The 22159-nt window shown below is 49.2% G+C and overlaps 1 pseudogene; it reads left to right on the top strand.

Moving 5' to 3' along the window:
- Positions 1 to 387: 387 nt before the first annotated feature.
- LOC115277493 lies at positions 388 to 17290 on the top strand (annotated as a pseudogene).
- Positions 17291 to 22159: the final 4869 nt, after the last annotated feature.

Genomic DNA, 22159 nt, shown 5'->3' with positions numbered 1-22159 from the left:
GCAAATACGGCAATAAAGGGAGTCACACGCACTGTTTTGCTTTTTCAGCGCACACGAAAGTTACATTTACACTACACTGTGGCCTAATAACCGTGCAATACACAGCATTATGTCTTTTTAAATGTACATATCTTAATTTTAAAAAGGGGGGCACCTGGGTGGCTCAGTAGGTTAAGTGTCCGACTTCGGCTCAGGTTATGATCTCACAGTTCATGAGTTCAAGCCCTGCATCGGGCTCCATGCTGATGGCTCAGAGCCTGGAGCCTGCTTTGGATTCTGTGTCTCCCTCTCTCTCTGCCCCTCCTCCTCTCGTGCCCTCTCCCTCTCTCTCAAAAATAAATAAACATTAAAACAAATTAAACAAAAACAAAACTTTGTTGCTACGAAATGCTAACCATCACCCGAGCTGTCGGCAAGTCACCATCCCTGATCACAGCTCACTACGACAAGTCCAAGAATAATGCGGTAAGGCGACCTCCTGGGAGAATTACCCACATATGACACGGAGACGCAAAGTGAGAAACTGTCAGTGGAAGAGCGATGCCAACAGACTTTCTCAAGGCAGCGTGGCCACAAACACCGTAGTTTGCACAAAACACCGTATCTGCCAAGTGCAACAAGGCACGGCACAAGAACATGATGCACGTGTTACTGTATTTACGAATCCGGGCCTAAGGACGTGCCTCACAGGGCTGCTAGGAGGACCACACGAGGCAACGATTTCCACGGAGAGCCTGGAACAGAGAGGGCGCTTGGGGAGTGCTACCGAGGATAAGGATGTGGATGGCGGTGGCAGGGTTGATGGGGTCAGTGGCGGTGATGACGGTAAGGATGATTCTAACAGCGAAGGAAGGGTGTGATGGTGATGGTGTCACCGGACTCTATTTACAGCGGAGGAAACTGAGGCCCCAAAGTGAGATACTGATAACGGGCCCTGCTGAAACTAGGAATCCAAGTCCCCAGGGCTGGCCCGTTGCCTCTCCTATGCTCCATGCTAAAAATAAGCAGAGTAGGATTCTGCTGAAGGGAACTGAGAACCGTAGGTCACATCGGCCTCCCCTCTGTCCCCGGCTCATTTTACAACGCCCGGGAAATCACTGTCCTTACCAGACCCCGTTGACTGCCTTTTAGGGATGATACCACCTCCTGAGATTCAACAGAGAGATAAGGGGGAAAGTTGAGTTCCAAAAAGCTGTTTTCTAAAACCAGTAGCCCCCACTGATCCTCTTGCTGCTGGTCCCATGCTACATGTTGCAAAATTCTCCATAGGAAAGCTGATTTACACCCTGGGTTCAGCCCAAGAGACAAAATAGCCTTACTGAGGGGTTCCTGGGGGGTTCACTCGGTTAAGCCTCCAACTTCAGCTCAGGTCATGATCTCACAGTTCGTGGGTTCGAACCCCGAGTCGGGCTCTGTGCTTACAGCTCAGAGCCTGGGGCCTGTCTTCGAATTGTGTCTCCCTCCCTCTCTGACCCTCCCCTGCTCACACTGTCTCTCTCTCTCTCAAAAATAAAAATAAAACACCAAAAAAAAATTTTTTTAAATAACCCTATTGAATCTGTCCATTTAGTTTTCTGGGCCATCAAGGGGCTTGTGACCAAGCCCGTGAGAAACCAGGATTGAAGAGAAGGGGGAGGACGAGGGCGGGGGGATCTCGTACAGTTCACGTCAAATAGTAGCAACAGACTTGATATATCAGGTCGGCACACGCTCCCCAGGAACAGTGAGAGAAACTGGTGTCAGGATTCAACAGAGCTCTGTGGTCTGGGGGCACCTGCCCCCAAAGCCAACCACCAGGAAGCACAGACCATGCTGTTGTCCCCTGCGGCGTCCTGGCAGGCATTGCTAGCAGATACTGGAGTTCCCCACGGAGCTGCCCAAGGCTCCTCAAACACGCAGCTCTAGCCCTGAGCAATCGATCAGAGTGGACACAGTGACGGAAATGACCTGGAGCAAGACCAATAAATGATTCATAGAGTCTTGTGCTGCTGAGAAAGCCATTAAGTGACGAGGCCAGAGGAGGGGTTACCCTGCAGCACGCAGGTGGCATCTGGATCGAGGCCACCTGGTCTCCTCTCAGTCTGATCGCCACGGCTGGCCTTTCATTCGTCCGTCTGCTCCTCCATCCACCCATTCGCTCATGTATTCACTTCCTTTCTCGTTCATTTTCCCACCCATTCATGTCCCCCTGCCCGCCCTCCCCTCCTCCATCATCCATCCTTTCCTTCCTTCTACCCTTCATTTTTTAATTCAACCATTATTTACTTATTGCACACTCTATGTGCTGGGCACAGTCTTGGATGCTGGAAGCCTAAAAATGAACCAGACCAAGCCAGGCCTGTCTACACGGAGCTTACTGTCTCACACAAAAAAGCAAAATTTAATTTAACCACAATTATTCTGGATTGTGGTCACTGCAACAAAGGAGAAATATTAGACACTTCAAGAGACACAGGTTAGCCTGGTGGGGGGAAAGGTGGGGGTAGGAATCAGTGCCCCTCCCAAACATGAGTCAGTGCATGACCCTCACCAGCTAAAAACCCTTCAGAGGCCGTCCCCTGACCTCACAATGAACTTAAAGCCCTTCACATGTTTGGGCCCGTCTACCTCTCCACCTTGCCCTAGCTAGTCTTTCTCACCGAGGACACGCAACCCAGACTAAATGTACAGTCTCTAGAATGGGAAATAGTAGAACGTGCACCCCAAAAACGCAGAAATGAAGCGTGTCTTGTTTCCCGCCGCATCCCAAGTGCCCAGGGCCCTTGGACCAATGCCAGGCACACAAGATGAACTTGAGAAATGGTATAAATATGCAAATGAGCGATACTTTGACACCGCCCTTGCCACGGGCCGAGCACAACGCACTGAATGTTTCAGTGTTGGAAGAGGGGATGGAGGGAGAAAAGGAAGGAAGGAAGGAAGGCGGGAAGGAAAGAAGGAGGGAAGGAAGGAAACCATCTTATGAGCAGCGGGGGAAGGTCATGCCATAAACCAAGGCTTTCAAAGCCCTAATTCCCATACAAAAAAAGACCCAGTCATTCTAAATCATTTCAAGAACAAATCGTTTTTTAAAAGAGAGAAAGAGTGAGATTCATACTCACCAGCCTGGCAACCCAGGGTCCAGTGGTGAGAAGGAGGCAGCCTCTGACGCCAAGCAAGATGGGTGGGGCCCACTTGGATGCTTCAAGCCAAAAAGCATTTTTGTGGCCTTGTAATTCCTGAAAGCTCATGGCCCGGCTAACTGGCTCCAGACGCAACCTCCTAAAACGTCTCCTCTTTGCAGCTTCCCAGCTCAGCCTCCGTAGCTAACCCAAGCTCCGCCCTCTGTGGGGCCTCAGTTTCTCCATCTGTACAATGAAGTCATTGTGTTAGATCCTCTCTCACCCAACACGAACACCACAAGTCTGTCTGAAGATCTCTTCTTGGAATCCCTTCCTGACCACCCACCTCGACCCCCAAAGCATTAATAATAATTATTATGCACTAGTCATTACCACTTATCGAAGCCCTTTGACTCCATCCACACAACCGTCACAGAAGGTGGATTTCTGGTCCTCCTTTTACACACAGGACACTGTAGTTCAGAGAGGGTGTGTAACTTGCCCAAAGTAACACAGCCAGGAAGGGCTGGAATTTGATCTTAGACTTGTCTAAGGCCAAACTCTCCCTCTACAGTCCTGTCCACAGATCTATAGTCCTGGCCGGGCTGGTGTTTACTGAACACAAACACAGATCCCTAGTCGGCCAGCAAGGCAGGCAGAAGACACGAACGAAGATGTTGACAGCGGCAAAAGCATTATTTTCTACACGGCCGGCCTTGTTCCTTTCATCCCTGGTGAAGGTGCCTCTCTTACACACATAGGGTTTTGACGAACATTGGTCCCCCCTCCGCGAGGTTCGGAGGGAACCAGGGATCACAGGATCCTCGGGATGGCAGTCATCACATGCAGCTGACCAGCATTCCTTCGCCCGGGCACAGCGATTGGTGATTGGTTCAAGTAGTAAACATGTGACCCAAGACAGCCAATCAGAGCATTCCCCTGGCCTGACGTCAAGAGAAAGAGGTGTTCCCTGTCCTCTAGAGCTGTTAGGTGGAGCTGATGGAAGCCCAGAGCTTCCTGTGACCTTGACCCACCACCGCCGCCGAGAGAGAAGCCGAGATGAGAGACGGGGAGAGGAGCCCTCACCCCACGAATGGGCCTGTCCTTCCCGGAGCGATTCTGCCCCTTGTTACCAACAGAATCCTAAGGATTCCTGGATCGGATTTGCGTAGTTGGGACCCTATTCCAACACACACACACTCTCCATCTACTGCTTGGAATTTTGAACCATATCTGTCAAAGGGCATCAGGCAGTAAAAGGAAAAGTACTGAGAAAAAAAGGGACCCCCAAATTGCCACTTCCTTCCCACCCTGTCCTCGCTCGGTCTTTGACCCGTATCCTCGCTGGCACAGGGATGTCCCCCAGGTTGAGCTCCCTGAGACCATGGCTCCCTTTTACCTAACGGTTATCACCATTTCTATTGTAGCTCACTTGATCCTCCCAACAACCGCACAAAATAGAAAAGCTCTGTCCGTTTCGCAGGGGAGAACTGAAGGCCTAGGGCAATTAACTCACCACCCGGTCAGTGGCATATCCTGGAGGTCTGAACTCAATTTGTGTAACTTTAAAATCTTTTTTTTTTTTTTTAATTACACCACACTGTGTCCACCACCAATGACATGTAGGTTTGGAAGTCAGTTCCTTTCAGTTCCTTTTCTCCCTTTTTCCTCCTCTGGTGGGTCAAGGGGTTTGCCTGAGCCTGGAAGTTCTGGAATGAACCCCAGGTACTTCCTGGTAAGGCAGCGAATGTTTCCTTTCTGCCGCTCTGAGCTTGTAGATGATTTGACCTTGAGGGAAGCTATTCCCAGGCCAGATGCCGACCGCATCCAGCAGGCCTTCTTCACCTCCTGAATGGGTATCTGTGTGTCAGACAGCAGGTAGGTCAGCCAGAGGTGAAGACAGGAAAACGAGGGTGTCCGGTGGCTACAGAATAGAGCAGGACAGACACCTTTGAAAGCAGAGAGGATCAGGAAAGTGATGTAATATTCTTGACACTTATCACTGCTCTGAACCCCAATCCAAAAGCATTTCTAAACCTATGCCCAGTGTTACTTTTCATCATAGAGGACAGAGACACAGGTTCTGATAACCCTGGCTTCCAGGTTGGTTCCAGAGTCAAGAAAGAGAGTGAAACAGAATGTAGGATCAGTCAGTCCTTACAATCCATGCCCAAGCTGTCCATTCAATGGGTATGTATGCAGTACCTGCTACGTGCCAGCCATTGTTCCAGGCCCTCGGGACACAGCTGTGAACAAGACAGCTTTCCCCAAACCCTCTTTCTGAACCAGTGATCTGATCCCGTCATGCTCCCTGCCAAAACCCTTCAGTGGCTCCCCATTGCCTGCAGCCTCGAACCCAAAAGCCTCACTGTGGTGTACAAAGCATTTCAGCATCTGGCTTCTCTGGGTCTATTTCTTTCACCTGCTTCTTTCTAATCCTCGCTGTGGCTGAACCGAAGAGATCACAGTGCCCCCAGGCCAAGGCATACAAGTCTGCTGCCCTTTTCCCCTTCGCTGCCGCACCCCAGTGCCCTCTGCCCACTGGCTGGCTGCCTCACTCTTACTTCCCCTTCAGCACGGATGTTACCTCTTGGGGAAGCTTCCTTGATTCCCCTTCCCCAATAGCATTAAGCACCTGCACGTGATATTATTGTCTTGCTGGTTTTGTATCTCTTTTTCACTTCTCTGGTAACAGAAAATCCTTCCTCCTTTGGAGAATGTATTTGATGGAGTTCAGGTAAGGCTCTTCTGGGCCTCTGTTCCACTCACAGGTGACAAGCCTGTACTGTCACAGAGCTGAGTGTCACTGAAACACCGCCGATCTCTAAGTGCCACGAGAGAAGGACTGGCCTGTTTGCTTTCTTCTTCCGACGTTAGCACCTAACATAAGTACATACTATATAGATGAAGAGAACTTAAACTTGCTTTCAAGTTCGATCAAGCTATAAAAATAGCTGAGGTGTCTCCCACCAAACATGCTAAGTTTAGCTCGCAGAGGACCGAATTTCACCCCAATGGTTAAAGATCTGAAAAGGACATGATACTGAAATGTGAAAATGTATGTCAGCTCTTATGCTGACAGCAATCCCAACCTAAATTCTTAATATTTCACTCGTCCCGGCTGCATGAGTCTAACCAGTTTCCGGATCACCAGGGAATGAGTCCAGATAGGTTTGCCGTTAATGACCACCAACCACCGTGTCTGAGTAGCTTACAATGAAAGTGTGTCAGTTGCTCATAACATGGTGAACTTTAGTGGTCAGTGAGGGGACTCTGCTCCCAATTGCCATTCAGAGACCGGGGCCCCTTGACCTTGGCAATGCCCCCATTTCCCACACAGGGCCTCCAAGGTCTCCACGAAAGGTGGAAGGAAAGACTGGAACAGGGTCAGTAAACTAAAGCCTGTCGACTGAACCCAGCCCCCCATTCTTCTTATAAATAAAGTTTTATTGGAACACATCCATGCTTATTCCTTTACAGAGGGACTATGACTTCTGTGTTACCCTCGCAGAGTTGAGTAGGTGTGACAGAGATTGCATTGTCCATAAAGCCAAAAATATTTGTTATCTCCAAAGAAAAAGTTTTCTGACCCTTGAACGAAACTATCTCACACAGGTTTTATGGCCCCATCTAGAAAGGAGCATGGTCGCTTTTGTCCACACTCCAGTGGCCAGAACTCAGTGGCCTGGCCCCCGTTGCAAAGAAGGCTGGGAAATGTAGTTTTCCTGTGTAATGAGGGAAATGAAGCAAACGTGGGTGGTCAGGTGGTCATGTCTCTGCCACCATCCATTCTTGTATTCAACAAATGTATCTTGAGCACCTAGGATATGGAAAGCACTTTTTGAGGCCCTGGGGGAAAAAAAGACAAGAGAGACAGGTCTGCATTAGGAACAGCTCACTCTGACAGAGGCTTACAGGTAAGTGATATTCCTGGATACAGTAGCACCTAAAGCAGTCACTTGCTAAGTTTCATGCATGCTGTCTCAACCAACACAGCAATCCTAAGACATCAGATCTATTATTTCCGTTTGTCAAATGAGGAAGTTGAATGGCACGGGTATCACTTTCCCAAAGTCACATGGTTGGCAAACTGGTAAAATCAAGATGCAAGTGCGGGTCTTTGGGATGCCAGAGCTTGAACTTGGACCTGAAGCATTTTGCTAAACAGCACCTTCCATCACAATTATGAAGTGTATTGCTAACAAGCCATGCATGCAGGACGCTCTGTGAAGGGCCCCTGTGGCCTTCAGGATCCCAGCAGGGAACAGGGGGCTCCCTCAAAAAAAAATTCACCTCAGGAGAGTTGGAGGAAGAGACTCTTCGCAGAGGTGCGGGCGGAGTTAAGAGAACCCACAAGCTTGGGTGGCGTGCCCATGGACCAGCGACAGTGGACAGCTGTCCTCACTTGTAAGCCCAATGGGGCAAGGCTTGGGGGGGGGGGCTGCCGGAGCCTGGACCCATGGCAGTGGGGTCCCCTGACAGCAAGCCATTGCAATAATCACAGGAAGGCAGCGTGAGAAGGGAGAACCAATGCCAGGACCTCTGTCCTCACCCTCCAGCCTCCTGCCGGCACCTCCCATGGGCCAAACCCGACAGAAAGCGAGAACTGAGCAGGCCGGAGAGGGGCGGAGAATGGGTGGAGGAGAACAAATAAGGAATGCTCAGCATAATTGAGACGGGTCACCAGGAAGGCGGAGAGAAGTGGTGTGAGCCTTTGGATATTTACGCGTGAGCACAAAAATCACAGTCGCGGACTGGTTAGATGATCTTCACCAATGACACCGACCCGCAAGGTGTCCTCCTTGTGTTACGGGTGAGGCATCTGTTGAGGCAGAAGGCAGGGGCAGATGACCGCTCGCCACACCTCACCTGCCCGCCGGCTTTCACCCACTGGCCCTTACAGTCGGCTGCAAAGACAGGGATAGGAGTGGGCTCAGGGAAGGGTCTGTCTCCCGTCTGGGCAGGGGGCACGTGTTACGCATCCTGGGAAACTGGACAGCATCCAACTCAGCCTGAGCAGCCCTTCCAAGGGCCGTTCTCCTTGAATTTTGGATTCAAGTCCTGCCAGTTGCCCAGTTGCCTCCCACCTCCAAGAATCTGTGCCATCCAAAGGAATTTTAGGATCTGGCTTTTTTAGTCCACACCCCTAAGGTCCCTCTTCCTTTTCAGGAGAGTTGCAAATGGGCAGCTACTACCCATGCAAAAGCAGGTCTGGCCACGCCGGCCTCTGACCAAGCAGGCTTGCATTGGGGACTGAAGAGTCCATAAAAGGTACACTTTTCAACCTCAGCTCAGCAAGCCAGGAATTTCCCATGATCCCTTCAAGACCATCATTTTGCCACATCCTCTATCCTTCCGTACCTAACGGACTGAAGCTGCTGTAATGAAAGACAGAGGGATACCTGCTAATTATTTCCATTTTGTGGGCTTTCAAAGGCTTATCTTTGCCATATTCTTCTCATGGGATTGGATTTAATGGAGGTGCTTTAATTACCTAGAAACTTTGAAACATTGGTGGTGTTTCCTTGGGTAAGTGTGGTTGTTCCTGAATGGGGTGACCAAAAAGAAGGCTATTTTTAGCACAGAAAACTGGCTTTCTTCCTCTCTGTCAAATCCAATTAGCTTTCTTCACTGACCAAAGTGTAGTGCTGAATGTACTAGAACACCATCGTTTGGTGCCCATCTGTGATCTGAAGTCCTGTTGGTAGAGCAGTGCTGCCTGGCGGGTAAGACCTTGAACTCTAGAATCAGAGAAATCAGCTGTGTGACCTTGAGGAAGTCACCTGAATGGCTGGAGTTGGTTTTCTGATAAAATGGAGACCCATGGTTGACCTAGTTGATGTCTTAATTATTCCAGCTGTCCTGGGACATTCTCCTGAAAAGCAGGGCCCAAGTTATAACCTTGCGGGCATGTATTTTTTTGAAAAACCAATCCCAAGAAGTAGGAGTGAACAAGTGGGGAAGGAAAAAAATCTTTTCAATGTTTTTTTATTTTTGACAGAAAGAGACAGAACATGAGAGGGGAAAGAGAAGAGAGAGAGGGAGACATAGAATCTGCAGCAGGCTCCAGGCTCTGAGCTGTCGGCACAGAGCCCGACACGGGGCTCGAACCCATGAACTGTGAGATCATGACCTGAGCTGAAGCTGGACACCCAACCGACTGAGCCACCCAGGCACCCCAAAAGCCTTTTTTAGGAGAGTATTATCAAGGTCTTGATTTTGCAGGGACCTCCTGAGAACCATATAGAATATGTCTCAGAACTAGCCCCCCGGAGGCTGGAGTGTTTATTCAGTGACTTTTATCATCTGTTGGTTAAATCCCTCTACTTCTCAACAGAGCCTGGGTGCCACCTAGCAGGCGCCTGGGACATCAGAGAAAGCCCTGGGACGTGGGGTGTCTGCGTTCACGGGGAGCTGTCCACCGGGGCTGAAGCTGAAATCCAAATCAAGTGGAGGAGATGTGAGAGGGGCAGCATGGCCCCTGTGACACCTTTCCAGGGTTCTTCTGAAAGAGAAGGGAGGTAAGCATGACTCCCAGTGGAAAACAAGCACTAAAATCATCGCTGCAAGTGATAGGGTTGAGTAGCTTGGTGATTCTGCAAGTCCTGCATGATCAACTCGGAACAGCAAGTGCGTTTCCTCTCCGGGGGGCTAACCCTGACCAGCTGTGAGCGGCGGCCTTGGGCCCTGTCCCGGCCAGGATTCTGAGACAGCTCCGAACTCAGTGGGAAGGAGTGCGGCGATGGATTGCTGATGTCTGCCATGAGCACGGGGCAGGAAAATCTGCTGTTTCTTCTTCAGGTCTTCCATTCCACACCTAGAGGTCCAGGGTCTGCATCTGTCAGAATGAGGATAATGCTTGACCTTCTTGCCCTGCAGAAAGATCTCGATGTATAAAGTGGAAAGTGCATTGGAAAGATGCAGGATAAACGTGAATGAGAGCATTTCCGCCAACTGTCTCTTCCCCGTGAAGTGAGGAGTCCTTGGGAATAAGGCAGGTCTCTAAGCACACACACCTGATGCCTTTCGTAAATGCACTGAATGAGATCCATTGATGGCTTGGCGACCCTTATTTGGCAATGATCCTTGTAGCCGATAAGTTGCCTTTTTCTGCCTTTTCTTGTAGTAATTTCTGAATTTCCTTTGTGAGCTCTTTGCACACTTAGCCTCTCTGGTTTGGCTCCATCTCATTGCAGGGATGGGGTTTTAATTGGTCTAAACCAGAAGTCAGCAACCTGAAGCCAGTCATTCACCTGCTATTGTAAATAAAGTTTTATTGACACAGTCATGGCCATTCATTTACATACAGCTATGGCTTTTTTTTCATGCTATGACAGCAGAGTTGATAGCTGTAATGGAGACTATCTGGTTTTCAGCTTAAAATATTTATTCTCCAGCTCTCTAAGAAAAAAATGTGCCAATCACTAGTCTAGGCTGATCACCCGGGACATGCCCTGGGTACTAGGATGGGTTCATAGATAAAATTTGACCCCAGTCAGGCCAATGAATCTCAAAGCTCTCTTTTCTACTGGACCTGAAGCTGAGAGGATGTGAGGTCTGGAGCCCCTGCAGCCATTTCACAGCTATGAGGAAGGACTCATCTTTCCAACCCCAAAGATGAAGCAAAGGAGGCAGGACATACACAATGGAATGAGCAGAAGTACAGAAACATAAGGCTTAAAAGAAAGCATAGATGAGTAGAGCACTTAGAGACTTCAGGAAGGTTGTGTGATTGAAGCGAGTGCTAAAGACTGGTGGAATTTGGAGCGAAGGAGAAGGAGAGGGTATTTCAGGCAGAGGCAGCACAAAGCCATGGACGGGAGTGAGTAGAGAACACTACTGAGACTACAGGGAGAGCTTTCCTGGAAGGAAACTCTGTTCTACACCAGCAGGATTTGATGCCACATTCAACCTCTACGGAGAATCTTCTTTCATTTACCAAGCTTAAAAAGATGGTCTCTGAAACTTCACTGATAGAAATGGAAACGATGCTTATGGATCAATATTAACAGGCACAACAATGAGGTGACGCAGTAGCCAACCACAGCCTGGGATTCATGGAGGTTTTTTTCTTTCTTGGGAGGTGACTTGCATCCCCTGGCTGGGGGAGAACTGGGCACCCAGTGAGCACCAGACGTCATGCTAAACCCTTACTGTATCTCATTTATTGTCCTGAAAGTCCTCTGAAGTGCTCTCTGTCCTTACACCCATTTTCCAGGTAGTAATTGAGGCTTAGACAAGTTCAGTAGCCTGCCTGGTACATGGCAAGGATTTCAGTGAAGCTCACTGTCCCTGCTTCTCTACTAGTGTCCTTTCCTTTCCCACACGGGCACCCTTGTCTCTGGTTTGGCCTCTGCTTGGTGTGTGAGGGATGCTGTGGAAATCCTCACCATTCTCGGTCGCTTCTCCCTCCCCTACTCCCCTCTCTGTGCCTCCATGATTCGTGTTATTAAAGGGGGCTGGGCAATGACCTGGCCATACCCTGGGCCTTATGTGGGAATTCCCTTAGACGTTTCTCTGATAAGCCCTAGGAGGGAGAGGGGCCGGGGGCGATCCAGGATTCTCAAGGCTTCCGAAGGCACCCAAGTGCCTATTCGGGCTTCAGTGCCCTTTCTGGACCATCGTCCCCAGAACACCGTGGCTCTATCCACCTCTCTGGTCCCATCCACCCTGCACTGCCCTTTCTCTTTGAATTCCAGCTATGTTATTGGCCTTCTTTCCTTTTCTCTAACATTCCACACTCCTGTCGACCCCAGGATCTTTGCACAAGCCATTGCCTCTGCCTTGAAAATCCTCCCTTCATTTAACTCCTGTGCATCTTTCAGATACATCTAACTGCCCGTCCTTGGGGGAAACCTTCACTGACCACCCCCTTCCTGGAGTAGATCAAGGGCCCCCTTTTATACAGTTTGATAGTCCTTTCTTGGAACATATCACAATTTTATTTAAATAATTGCTTGGTGGGGGGGATGGGGGGCTCTTAGCAGGCTTAGTTTTAGGCACCTCACTCTTGATTTCAGCTCAGGTTATGATCTCACTGTTCATGAGTGTGAGCCCTGTGTCAGACTCTGCACTGCCTGTGTGGAGCCTGCTTGAGATTCTGTGTCTCTCCCTCTCTCTCTGCCCCTCCCCTGCTCTCTCTCTCTCTCTGGATAAATAAATAAACTCAGAAAAATAAAAATAAATAATAAATAATTGCTTAAGTCCTAATTTTTCACCAGCCTTCTCCTCTAGAATATAATCTCCATGCAGCCAGGTTTGTGTGCCTCCAAATCCTTGGAGCTTCATATTCAATAAATAGTTCACTAAATGAGGAAATAAGGAGTCTGTGGCCGCCCCCCTCCCCCCGGCTGTTGCTTTATGCCAAACATGGCACCCAATGCTTTCCATGCGGCATCTCTCTACAAAATGTGTTCTATTCAACATCTGAGGAAACTGAGGCTCAGAGGAGTCAGGCAACTAACCCGAGGTCACACAGCAAATAAGAGATAGAGCCGGCGTTGGACTCCATGTGCATCTGACTCCGAGGCCTGAGCTTCTAGCCAGCACACTGCCATTTTCATACACGGCAGAATGAATTGTCAGGGCTAAAATGCAGGCAGCAAGTTAGTTCTGTCTGCGAAATCAAGGAATTGAAGGCATCACAGAGGAGGTGACCTTTCTGTTAAAGGTGGAGACAGATTTGAATACAAAGCAGCCTTTCTGGCAGGGGGCACAGCCTGAGCTAAGAGGTGGAGAATTAGCGTGGGGGGAGGGGGGGGCGACATTCAAGTTGCAGTTTCCCGTCTCTGAGTGTCAGTGTTTTCTGCCTGAGGGAGTTCTCTATCTCTCCTGCTGAGATTGGGGGGAAGGGGGGTGGGAAGGGGGGAGAGAGGGGAATGGAGGGAGGAGAAACAAGGGAAGAGGGCACCTGTGTGGAAGACGCAGAGCTCAGGCGAGACCCCTAATTCCCACTCACCGGCCCACTGGGGAACCCGGGGCAAGTTCCCCCTGCTCAGGTCTCCATCACCCCTCCTGTCCACCCCGCCCTCACCTCCAGGCAGCCCCCTGTCATCCTCATATCTCAGCTCAGAAATCACTCACTCCAGGAAGCCCCCCTCCCACCCTAGGTTGGACGCCCCTCCCCCCTGCTCCCCGGGCCCCTGTGCCCTGACCACCCTGCACTGTCACAGCCTCCATGGGCACCGCATCTCCCGACTTGCCCATGAGCCCTGTACAGCCAGAAGCCTTTAACGCTTCCTTTTCTCCTGCGTGCTCGGCTCCCAGCCCAGTGCCAGGAAGACAGACCGTCCATCGGGCCTTTGAGGTGGACAAGGGAGCCCAGAAAAAAGAGGAAGGCAGGGGCAGGCTAAAGCCTCTCTCCGGCGATTTTTATCCATGCATCAGTGAATCGACAAACATCCAGCCTATACACAGAGGCTCCTTCTCTGTAGGACTTTGATGAATTCCTGGACCTACTTTCAATGGCACTGCTGTATATGGACAATCCCCCGCCCTGGCGTGCTCCTGGCAAGGCCCTAGCGACTTTGCGTTCATAATTTTGTGTTCAAATTATTAACAAGGGCCCGTCAAATTATAAACACTGTTCATGCCCAGAAAACCTGGATCCTCCCTGCCTTTACCCTTAAAAGATTGTTCTGGGGGGAACTTTAAGAAACTCTCATATTTTGAGGGGGTTGGTGGTTGGAGTTTATTTATTTTGAGAGAGGCAGAGACAGTACAAGTGGGGGAGGGGCAGAGAGCGAGGTGAGAGAGAGAATCCCAAGCAGGCTCCATGATGCCAGCACAGAGCCCGCTGCAGGGCTCGAACCCACAAAGCCACGAGATCATGGCCTGGCCTGAGCCACCCAGGAGCCCCTAAGAAACTCAAAATTTAGGAAGGCAGTCTATTCCCTCTTGGAAGTCAGATGTATATAGCACCCCACCTACAAAGGCCCAGAAAAGGACATATTCCAACCAATTTATCAAATTATCACTGGCCAAGTTACCTCTCCATGTTCACCACCATATTTGGTATTTAAAGTGCAAAATTGAGTCTCGAGTTAGAGAGATCCCAATGCCGTGGAAATGATGAAGCCACGTGGAAAACAACTATGAAACTGGTGAAGGTAGTATAAATTATGGGTCAAAATATTTGGTACAAACCAAATGAATAAGGAAAGGCAGGAGTCCAAGTTGATTAGGGCCATGAGAGAAGACCAAGGAAAAGATGTCCAATAACAGAAATGCTAATAACAGGGACCATTTGGGGGCACTTTCTAGATGCCAGGTATGGGGCTAAGTGCTTCCACTGTGTTATTACATTTTACAGCGTGACAGCCACGCTCTGAAATGGTATCATACCCATTTTGCAGATGGAGAAACTGAGGCTTAGAAAGATTACATGACTTTCTCAAACAGCAAATGAGAGCCATTTCTCCAGGTCTCCGGCTGTAGGTGGCTCTTTGTCCTGCTACTGAATTTGCCATCAGTCAGTTCATCCTTCCCCCGTAGTTCTGATTCACCATCTCCCAATGGACATTATGAGCGAAGATGCTCCTTCCTCAGAGACTGTCTTCTGCTTCCTTCCCCACCCTCTGAATTTCCTCCTCCTTCCCCGCTCTGGTTCCTAAGTCCCCACTGGGGGCTATGTCAGGGGCTCCCCAAGGAACAGTGGTCTCAAACTTTCAGGAGCCCACCCCTCCAGGGGGCCAGACCACTTCCTGCCTGGAGATTACCCAGACAGACCCACACCTTAACTTTGCTCTGAGTTCATGGTTGGCAGAAAGCACCTGCAATTCTGCAACTTTTCCAACAGGCTTATTACACGTAGTTGGCTGGGCTCATCCCTTCAGCTAACGGAGGCAGATAAGGGCTTGATAAGTCTGGAATCACACATGGAAAGCCCCACTGGTGGGGGGAGCAAAGCAAAGGCCTGGGCTCATTTATTCCTACTAGTCTTCCATGTCTCCGTTGCTCAGACATGTCTATCTTGGGTCGCCTGGCTGGCTCAGTCAGTTAAGCGTTAGACTCGATTCAGGTCATGATCTCACGTGGTGAGTTCAAGTCCCGTGTAGGGCTCTGTGCTGACAGCTCAGAGCCTGGAGCCTGCTTCAGATTCTGTGTCTCCCTCTCTCTCTGTCCTTCCTCACTCATGCTCTGTCTCACTCTCTCAAAAAACAAATAAATGTAGGAAAAAAATTAAAAAATAGAAATGTATATTTCACTTTTCCCATTACATATGTATGTATATAATATCTACATAATTTCTTCTGATACATTATAATATTATATATATGATGACTATTAAAATTCAAATATAGAGAAAAAACTGTCCCCTTCTCACTTTTTTTCTGAGGATGTGAGCTTTGCGTTTATTCGATTACTTTTCAAATGTATACAATCCAATTGAAAACAAAATAAATCTTACGAAACACGAGCGTGTACCCCAGAATGGTCGAGTCCTATCGTGCTGAGGACGACCCCGTCCACGCAGGCACACGCGGATCCGGAGTTCATGGCTTCTCGCCACGGGAGCCGGTGGGAGGCGGCGGCGGAGCTTGAGGCGTCTCGCCCGCCTGCACCTGGAAAGATGGCGCCGGGCCACGTGGGGACGCAGGCCCGTCCGGCCACCGCTATCCTGCCCGTGGACTGGTGTGGACACCTGCTGGCAGGTGTGGACGGCTCAGTTCACACGAGTGGGACTTCGGGTGGGCAGTGGACATGAGACGGGACGTTCAGAGAGCTGAGGAGGCTCGGTGAACACCTGTCCACCCGTCCGTCCACATGGGAAGTTCCAAGCAGTGGCCGGGGGACCTGATTGCGAAACGCGTGTTCCGCCCACTCTGGGCCCGCCGGCCCCCCCAGGCTATGCTCGGCCGTTCACAGCGTTTCGCTGGTGCCCCAGGGTCCCCGTCCGGTTCAAGACTGAAGCAGGGGCACCTGGGGTGGGAGCTCAGTGGGTTGTGCGTCCGGCTTCAGCTCAGGTCATGATCTCACGATTTGTAGGTTCGAGCCTGGCGTCAGGCACTGTGCTGACAGCTCAGAGCCTGGAACCTGGTTCAGATTCTGTGTCTCCCTCTTTCTCTGACCCTCCCCTGCTCGCACTGTCTCTGTCTCTCAAAAATAAATTTTAAAAACATTAAAAAAATAAAAAAAGAAGACTGGAGTGTGCCAAACCTGCAGTAAATTGAAGAATGTCAGACCTGCCTCTTGGACCTAGAATATGGCCTCCCCGTCCAGGTTGGTGATGCAGGATTGTCTTTCAAGGATGACATGCCAAAGTCAGATGGCAACAAAGACTACTACAGGCAGGATATGGAGAGAGAGATTTCCAACTGTGACGGAACACGGCCAGTTGGCATGCTGGGGAAAGCCACGTCTGCCAGGGACATGCTACTCAAACTGGCCCGGACCACACCCTTCTCAAAAGGGATCAACCCCACATTTGCTCCTTCTGGGTAAAAGGAGAAGGTGAGAGAGGAGAGGAGTGTCCATACAGGCACGGGGAGCCAACAGATCCAGACGACCCCCTTGCTGATCAGAACATCAAAGACCGATATTACGGGATCAGTGACCCTGGGGCAGATAAGCTTCCAGAGCAGTCCTCGTCTGGACCCACCAGAGAACGAGACTGTCACCACGCTGTATGTTGGTGGTCTGGGCAATACCATTACTGAGACGGATCTAAGAAATCACTCCTACCAGTCTGGGGAAATCCAGATGATCACCGGCATCCAGAGACAGCGGTGCACGTTCATCCAGTTTGATTGTCAATGGCCGCAGACTCGACGTGAAATGGGGAAGGTCCCACGCAGCCAGACGAAAAGGAAAAGAGAAGGATGGAACCACAGACTCGGGGATCAAGCTAGAGCCGGTTCCAGGCCTGCCAGGAGCCCTTCCCCCTCCTCATACAACAGCAGAAGCCTCTGCCAACGACTTCAACCCACCCCCAAGTGGTCCTGCAGCCGTGGTGAACGTAGCCCGGCCGCCGCCCCCTGGTATTGCCCCGCCCCCACCCCAGGTTTTGGGCCACACCTGTTCCACCCAACAGGACCACCGCTCCTTTCATGAGGGCTCCAGGACCAATCCTCTATCCTTCCCAGGACCCTCAGAGGATGGGAGCTCATGCTGGGAAACACAGCAGTCCCTGGCACATCATCACCATGCCAGGACTTCACAGAAGAAAGGGCGCTCAGAAACCCAAGTAAATGAATCTTGGAATAAATATATTTTTTCCTTAAAAAAAAAAAGTCTGGATGTACACTTCCAGCCTCTTTATGGCTTTTTTTTTTTTTTTTAGTAAGTAAGATTATGCTCCATATACTCTTTTGTTACCTATATTCTTCACTTAAGTAGATCGGCATCTCTCCCTGGCAATATAAACATACTTACCTCAGCTTTCTGAAGAGCTGTCCAATATTTCATTGTTTGAATTTCCTGTAATCTGCTTACATCATTCCCACGAGTGACATTCAGGCTGTTTCCAGTTGTTCAGCATGATAAACAACACAGCAGCGAACATCTCCGTTCATACTTTGAAACTTTGTCCGGTTTTTTGTTTTGTTCTGTTGGAGGGTTTTGGTTTTGGGTTTGGGTTTTGTTTTAGTCACTTCCTAAAAACGTGATTGCTGGGTCAAAAGGACTTGAGGAACCTAAGAGTTGTGAGGAACTTAAAAATTAGACCTAGGCAAACCGAAACTTAACCTGCTCCGCTTGTTCTGCTTCTGTACAGACGCTTGGGGTGCTGTGTGCAGGGTGGGGTCAGCCATGTGGCTCGACATTGGGGCGGGGAGTACTGGATGTTCAAACCGTGGCGGGATCCAGTCGGGGAATGCCGAATGTCTGGACTTAGATCTTGGCCAATGTAAGTGCTGTGACCATGGAACACCCCTGACTTGTTTGGGCCAGCCTATAAAAAGGATGTGAGCCGCCTGCACAGGGCTCTCTCTCCCTCTCCGCTATACCAGCTGGGAGTGAGCAGGGGTCCGGGTTCGAACCTGAAATAAACAATCTTTGCTGTTTGGCTTTGACTCTGGACTCTGATGGTTCATTTTTGCGGGGGTCTCCCGAGTTCTGGGCATTTCAGACTCACATGTTTAAGGCTTTTGATACATATTCTTCAATCTTTCTAGATCTATTTCTCAATCTGTCACTCCCCCCCCCAGCAGCATGAGAAAATGCCCGTTTTCCACATTCTTGTCTTATAAAGAAATAAAGATGCAGCATCAGAGTTGGGTTTGGATTTTTTTTTCACTTTTTACTTTTAAATAACTTCAGACTGACAGAAAAGTTGAGAAAATACTACTGAGGGTTCCCTTGTACCCTTCACTCAGCTTCAAATATTAAATCTTACACAACTGAGGTATGATGATCAAAACCAGGAGATCAACCCTCGTACAATACTACCAACGAATCTCCAGGCTTTCTTTGGATTTCTCCAGCTTTTCATTTTTTCTGTTCCAGCCATGACCTTTGTTAACATGTCTCTTTAATCTTCTTCAATATGTGACAATCCCACTGTCTGTTTTGATCTTTTGTGACATTTTTAAAGAGAACTGGCCGGGGGCTGGGGGCATTGGTAGAATATCCCCCCCACTTGGATTTATTGATTCTTCTCGTGATTGGATGGAGGTTTTGCATGTGGGGCAAGAATGTCACAGAAATCACGTGGTGCCCTTCTCGGTGCCTCATGACAAGAAGTCAAGAAGTGTGAGATGCTGGGATGTTTAATTACTAGTGATGTGACCCATGATCACTTGGTTAATAAGTTGTCTGCCAGGATTCTCCACTATGAAGTTCCTATGTACTGTTTGTAATTAGTACATATCTTGGGGGAGATACAAGGGTTGAGGTGACACAAACATCCTACTTCTCAAACTCTGGCTCACCTGTCTTACCATTCATCCGGGATCTTGTAGGATGCAGCAGCTTTTAAAAACTGAACCAATAGGGGCGCCTGGGAGGCTCAGTCGTTTAAGTGCCCGGCTTCTGTTCGAGTCATGATCTAGCAGTGCATGGGTTCAAGCCCCGTGTCAGGCTCTGTGCTGACAGCTCAGAGCCTAGAGCCTGCTTCCGATTCTGTGTCCTCCTCTCTTCCTCTCGCCTACTCGCATTCTGTCTCTGTCTCTGAAATATAAATACACATTAAAAAATTAAAAATAAAAAAGCTGGATCAATAAAGTAAAGCACATGGACACAATACACCTGATTAAGTAAGCACTAGCTGGTGAAGTGGGGAGCTTGCCCTGGGAGATATTACTTCTTTAAAGTTGAGTGCTGAAGTATGACCTAGGCCAAGAGGCAGGTCACCCATTCCAGGGCCAGCAATTTGCCACCAAGTCAAAGGCTTACTCTTGTCCCTCATCAAATTGAGACTAAACCTTGTAAGCTAGACTAACAAGTGTAGCTTGGGTCACATGTCCTACTATGACCCAATGACTGAGGCCAGTGCTCTGATTTGGTGACATGGCAGCTCTAGACTGAAGACATGTAACCTATTTTACCTGAACTTCTAGACTTAAGAGTGGGGTTCTCCCCAAAAGAAAATGAATGTGCTGGAACAACAAAAAGGGCAGAGCCAGTGTTCCGTCCCTGCTAATGAAACCGATTACTCGAGAGCATTCCTGCCTCCAATTCCATCTTCAAGGAGCCAAGTTTGCTCTCTCCCAAAATTCACAGTGATGTTATTTTCCTCATTAAATCTATCACCATTACTGACTCTTAGCTCATGGGAACGTTCAACCGGATTGTTCAGAAACCAACCTGCCAGACGGCAACTCTGGTGCTCAGATCTAGATGGAGGCCAACTACGCTGATGCAGGCCAAAGCAATTCTGATCTGTTGGTGATGGACTATAGTGCCATATCCAAGTCTGAGCTCATTGTAGGAGAATGTGATAATTGATTAGTGATGTCTGCCCAGGGCACAGGTGAGGAGGAGAGAAGCATGCTTGCAATGTGTTTCTTACCATTGCCTATCTCAATGACACCTTCCTGCTCTAATATGCTAAAATTCCAGGTTGAGGCAATAAATGTGGGACCATATGTTGTCACCCTTGGGGGCTGGAGGCCGAAGCTTTGAACACAAGCTCTGCTCTATCACGGCACTTACTTTTAACCAGGAAGACCAGATATTTAGGAAAACATCTGAGGCTCTCACTCCCAATGGCTCCCTTCCACTTCCTCTGGGTTTAATTGTCTTTGGTTGCCAGAAACATTTTTAGCCTTGCCTTTGGCAGCTATCTCTGCTATTGTCTGCAGATTCAGGCTCCTTTTACAAGGTGTTAAGGACAGAGAGGCTCCAAATAGAGTCTCTCCTCTTGATGTACTCAGAAACGCATGAAAAACTTGAAAGAGTAGTGACAAAGAGAGAACATGTGTATCCAGAACAGGGTCCCCTTTGTGCCTAAACCTTTACGCCTCTACTCAGTAAGAGTTTCCTGGATGTTGCACACATGCAGCGAGGAAGAGTCTATTGGGTGGTACCGGTGACCTCACCATGCACAGGAGTCACCCGGAAACCTGGCTCAAATGCAGCCTCTGATTCAGTAGATCTGGGGCAGGCCAGAAAATCTGCAATTCTAACAGGCTTCCAGGTGTTTCCGGTGGTCTTGGTCCATGGACCACACTTTGGGGGAGCAAGGGGCTGGGTAATGGGGGATGAGGATGCCTGGTACAGACTAGGTGGGAAGATAGAGAAGGGGACGAGGGAGGGGGCAGGCTGCAACGCAGAGGAGAAGAGTAGGAAGGGACATGAGTAATGTTCTGAGTATCTCCACGAAAGCTCCAGTCCCAAGCCTGACGCGCCATATACAAAATAAATATAAACATCTCTCATCTTCCTTCTCTCCTTAATCCTTATGACTTTAGAAAGAGGTAGAATTGCTGTTTCCACCTCCCACACCAGCCCTGACTTCCACACACACGCACACGTTTCACATGGGGAAACTGAGGCTGGGGAGGGTGAGTAACCAACCAGTCACAGGTTGCACTTTGGGTAAAGACCCCAGCCAAAAACCAGCTCACACTTCTTTTCCATTCTTCTGCATTGTGATATGGGACCCACCAAAGGCCTCAAGGAGACCTGGGGGCCTGTGCAGAACCCGCTTAAGGGCCCTTGTCCAAAGGCCTCTCCAGTTTCTCAAATAATGAGGCCAGTTGGAAGTTGTTAACACAGATGAGAACCAGCCGGCAGCAGGTGAAAGGCCGCTCAACTTCTCAGCACTGCTGTAAGCTATAGCACGCTCCTAGTTTCCTCTCCCCAATTTCCAGGGGCCCATGCCCCAAATGCACCTGCCAGCAAATGAACAGCAGCCAGAAGGGAGACTTGGGGCTCCCCCACTCTGAACTGGCTTGCATGTCCTCCCATTTCCTGGAGCCCCTTGGGAGAACGGTTTCTCTAGGTTAATATAGAGTGCTAATGAGGGGTAGCCGGCGGGAAAAGGCAAGGTCTACTTGATCCAGCCCTTGGACAGAAGCCAAGGTCTCTCTGGCCATAGATTCTCTCTCCCCTTCCAGGTTAGTGTGCTGTGTGGGGGGATTAAGATGTATAGTCTGCAAATGGACTAACCTTTTCCAGGCCTCTTTAATGAGGCTTCCCATAATAGGGCCATTTCTCTTTCTTATGTATATGTACACATTCACACACACACACACACACACACACACACACACACATCCCTTAACATAATCCATATGGAAATAAAAATCTCTCCCTTGCTCTATTTTTTAAAGTGGACTCTATATAGGCAACACTTTTGTTCTTCAAATGAAAATCCATGGTTCAACAACATGCATTTCCAGTGAATTAAGAAAGTAGTTTTGGCCAACTGACGAGGCTCTTTCTTAAAACTCAGCTTTCTGGGTAACAAGTAATCGGTTGGACCAACAGTTCTTCTAGGAGATAGTGGGAGCCGAGCGCAATGTATGGTAAAATCCCTCAAGAAATGTACTCAGTTCTGGAACTCTCTCTGGATGAAGCAACGTAAGCAGCTTCCCACCCTTGATCCCTGTTGTGAGGGAACATTACATTCTACATCATTCAGACTTTACCAAAAGGGAGAGAATGCTAGCCTCTAT

This window comes from Suricata suricatta, chromosome 14, assembly GCF_006229205.1.
Source record: "Suricata suricatta isolate VVHF042 chromosome 14, meerkat_22Aug2017_6uvM2_HiC, whole genome shotgun sequence".
NCBI lineage: Eukaryota > Metazoa > Chordata > Mammalia > Carnivora > Herpestidae > Suricata > Suricata suricatta.
This window is presented reverse-complemented; position numbering and strand designations above follow the sequence as displayed.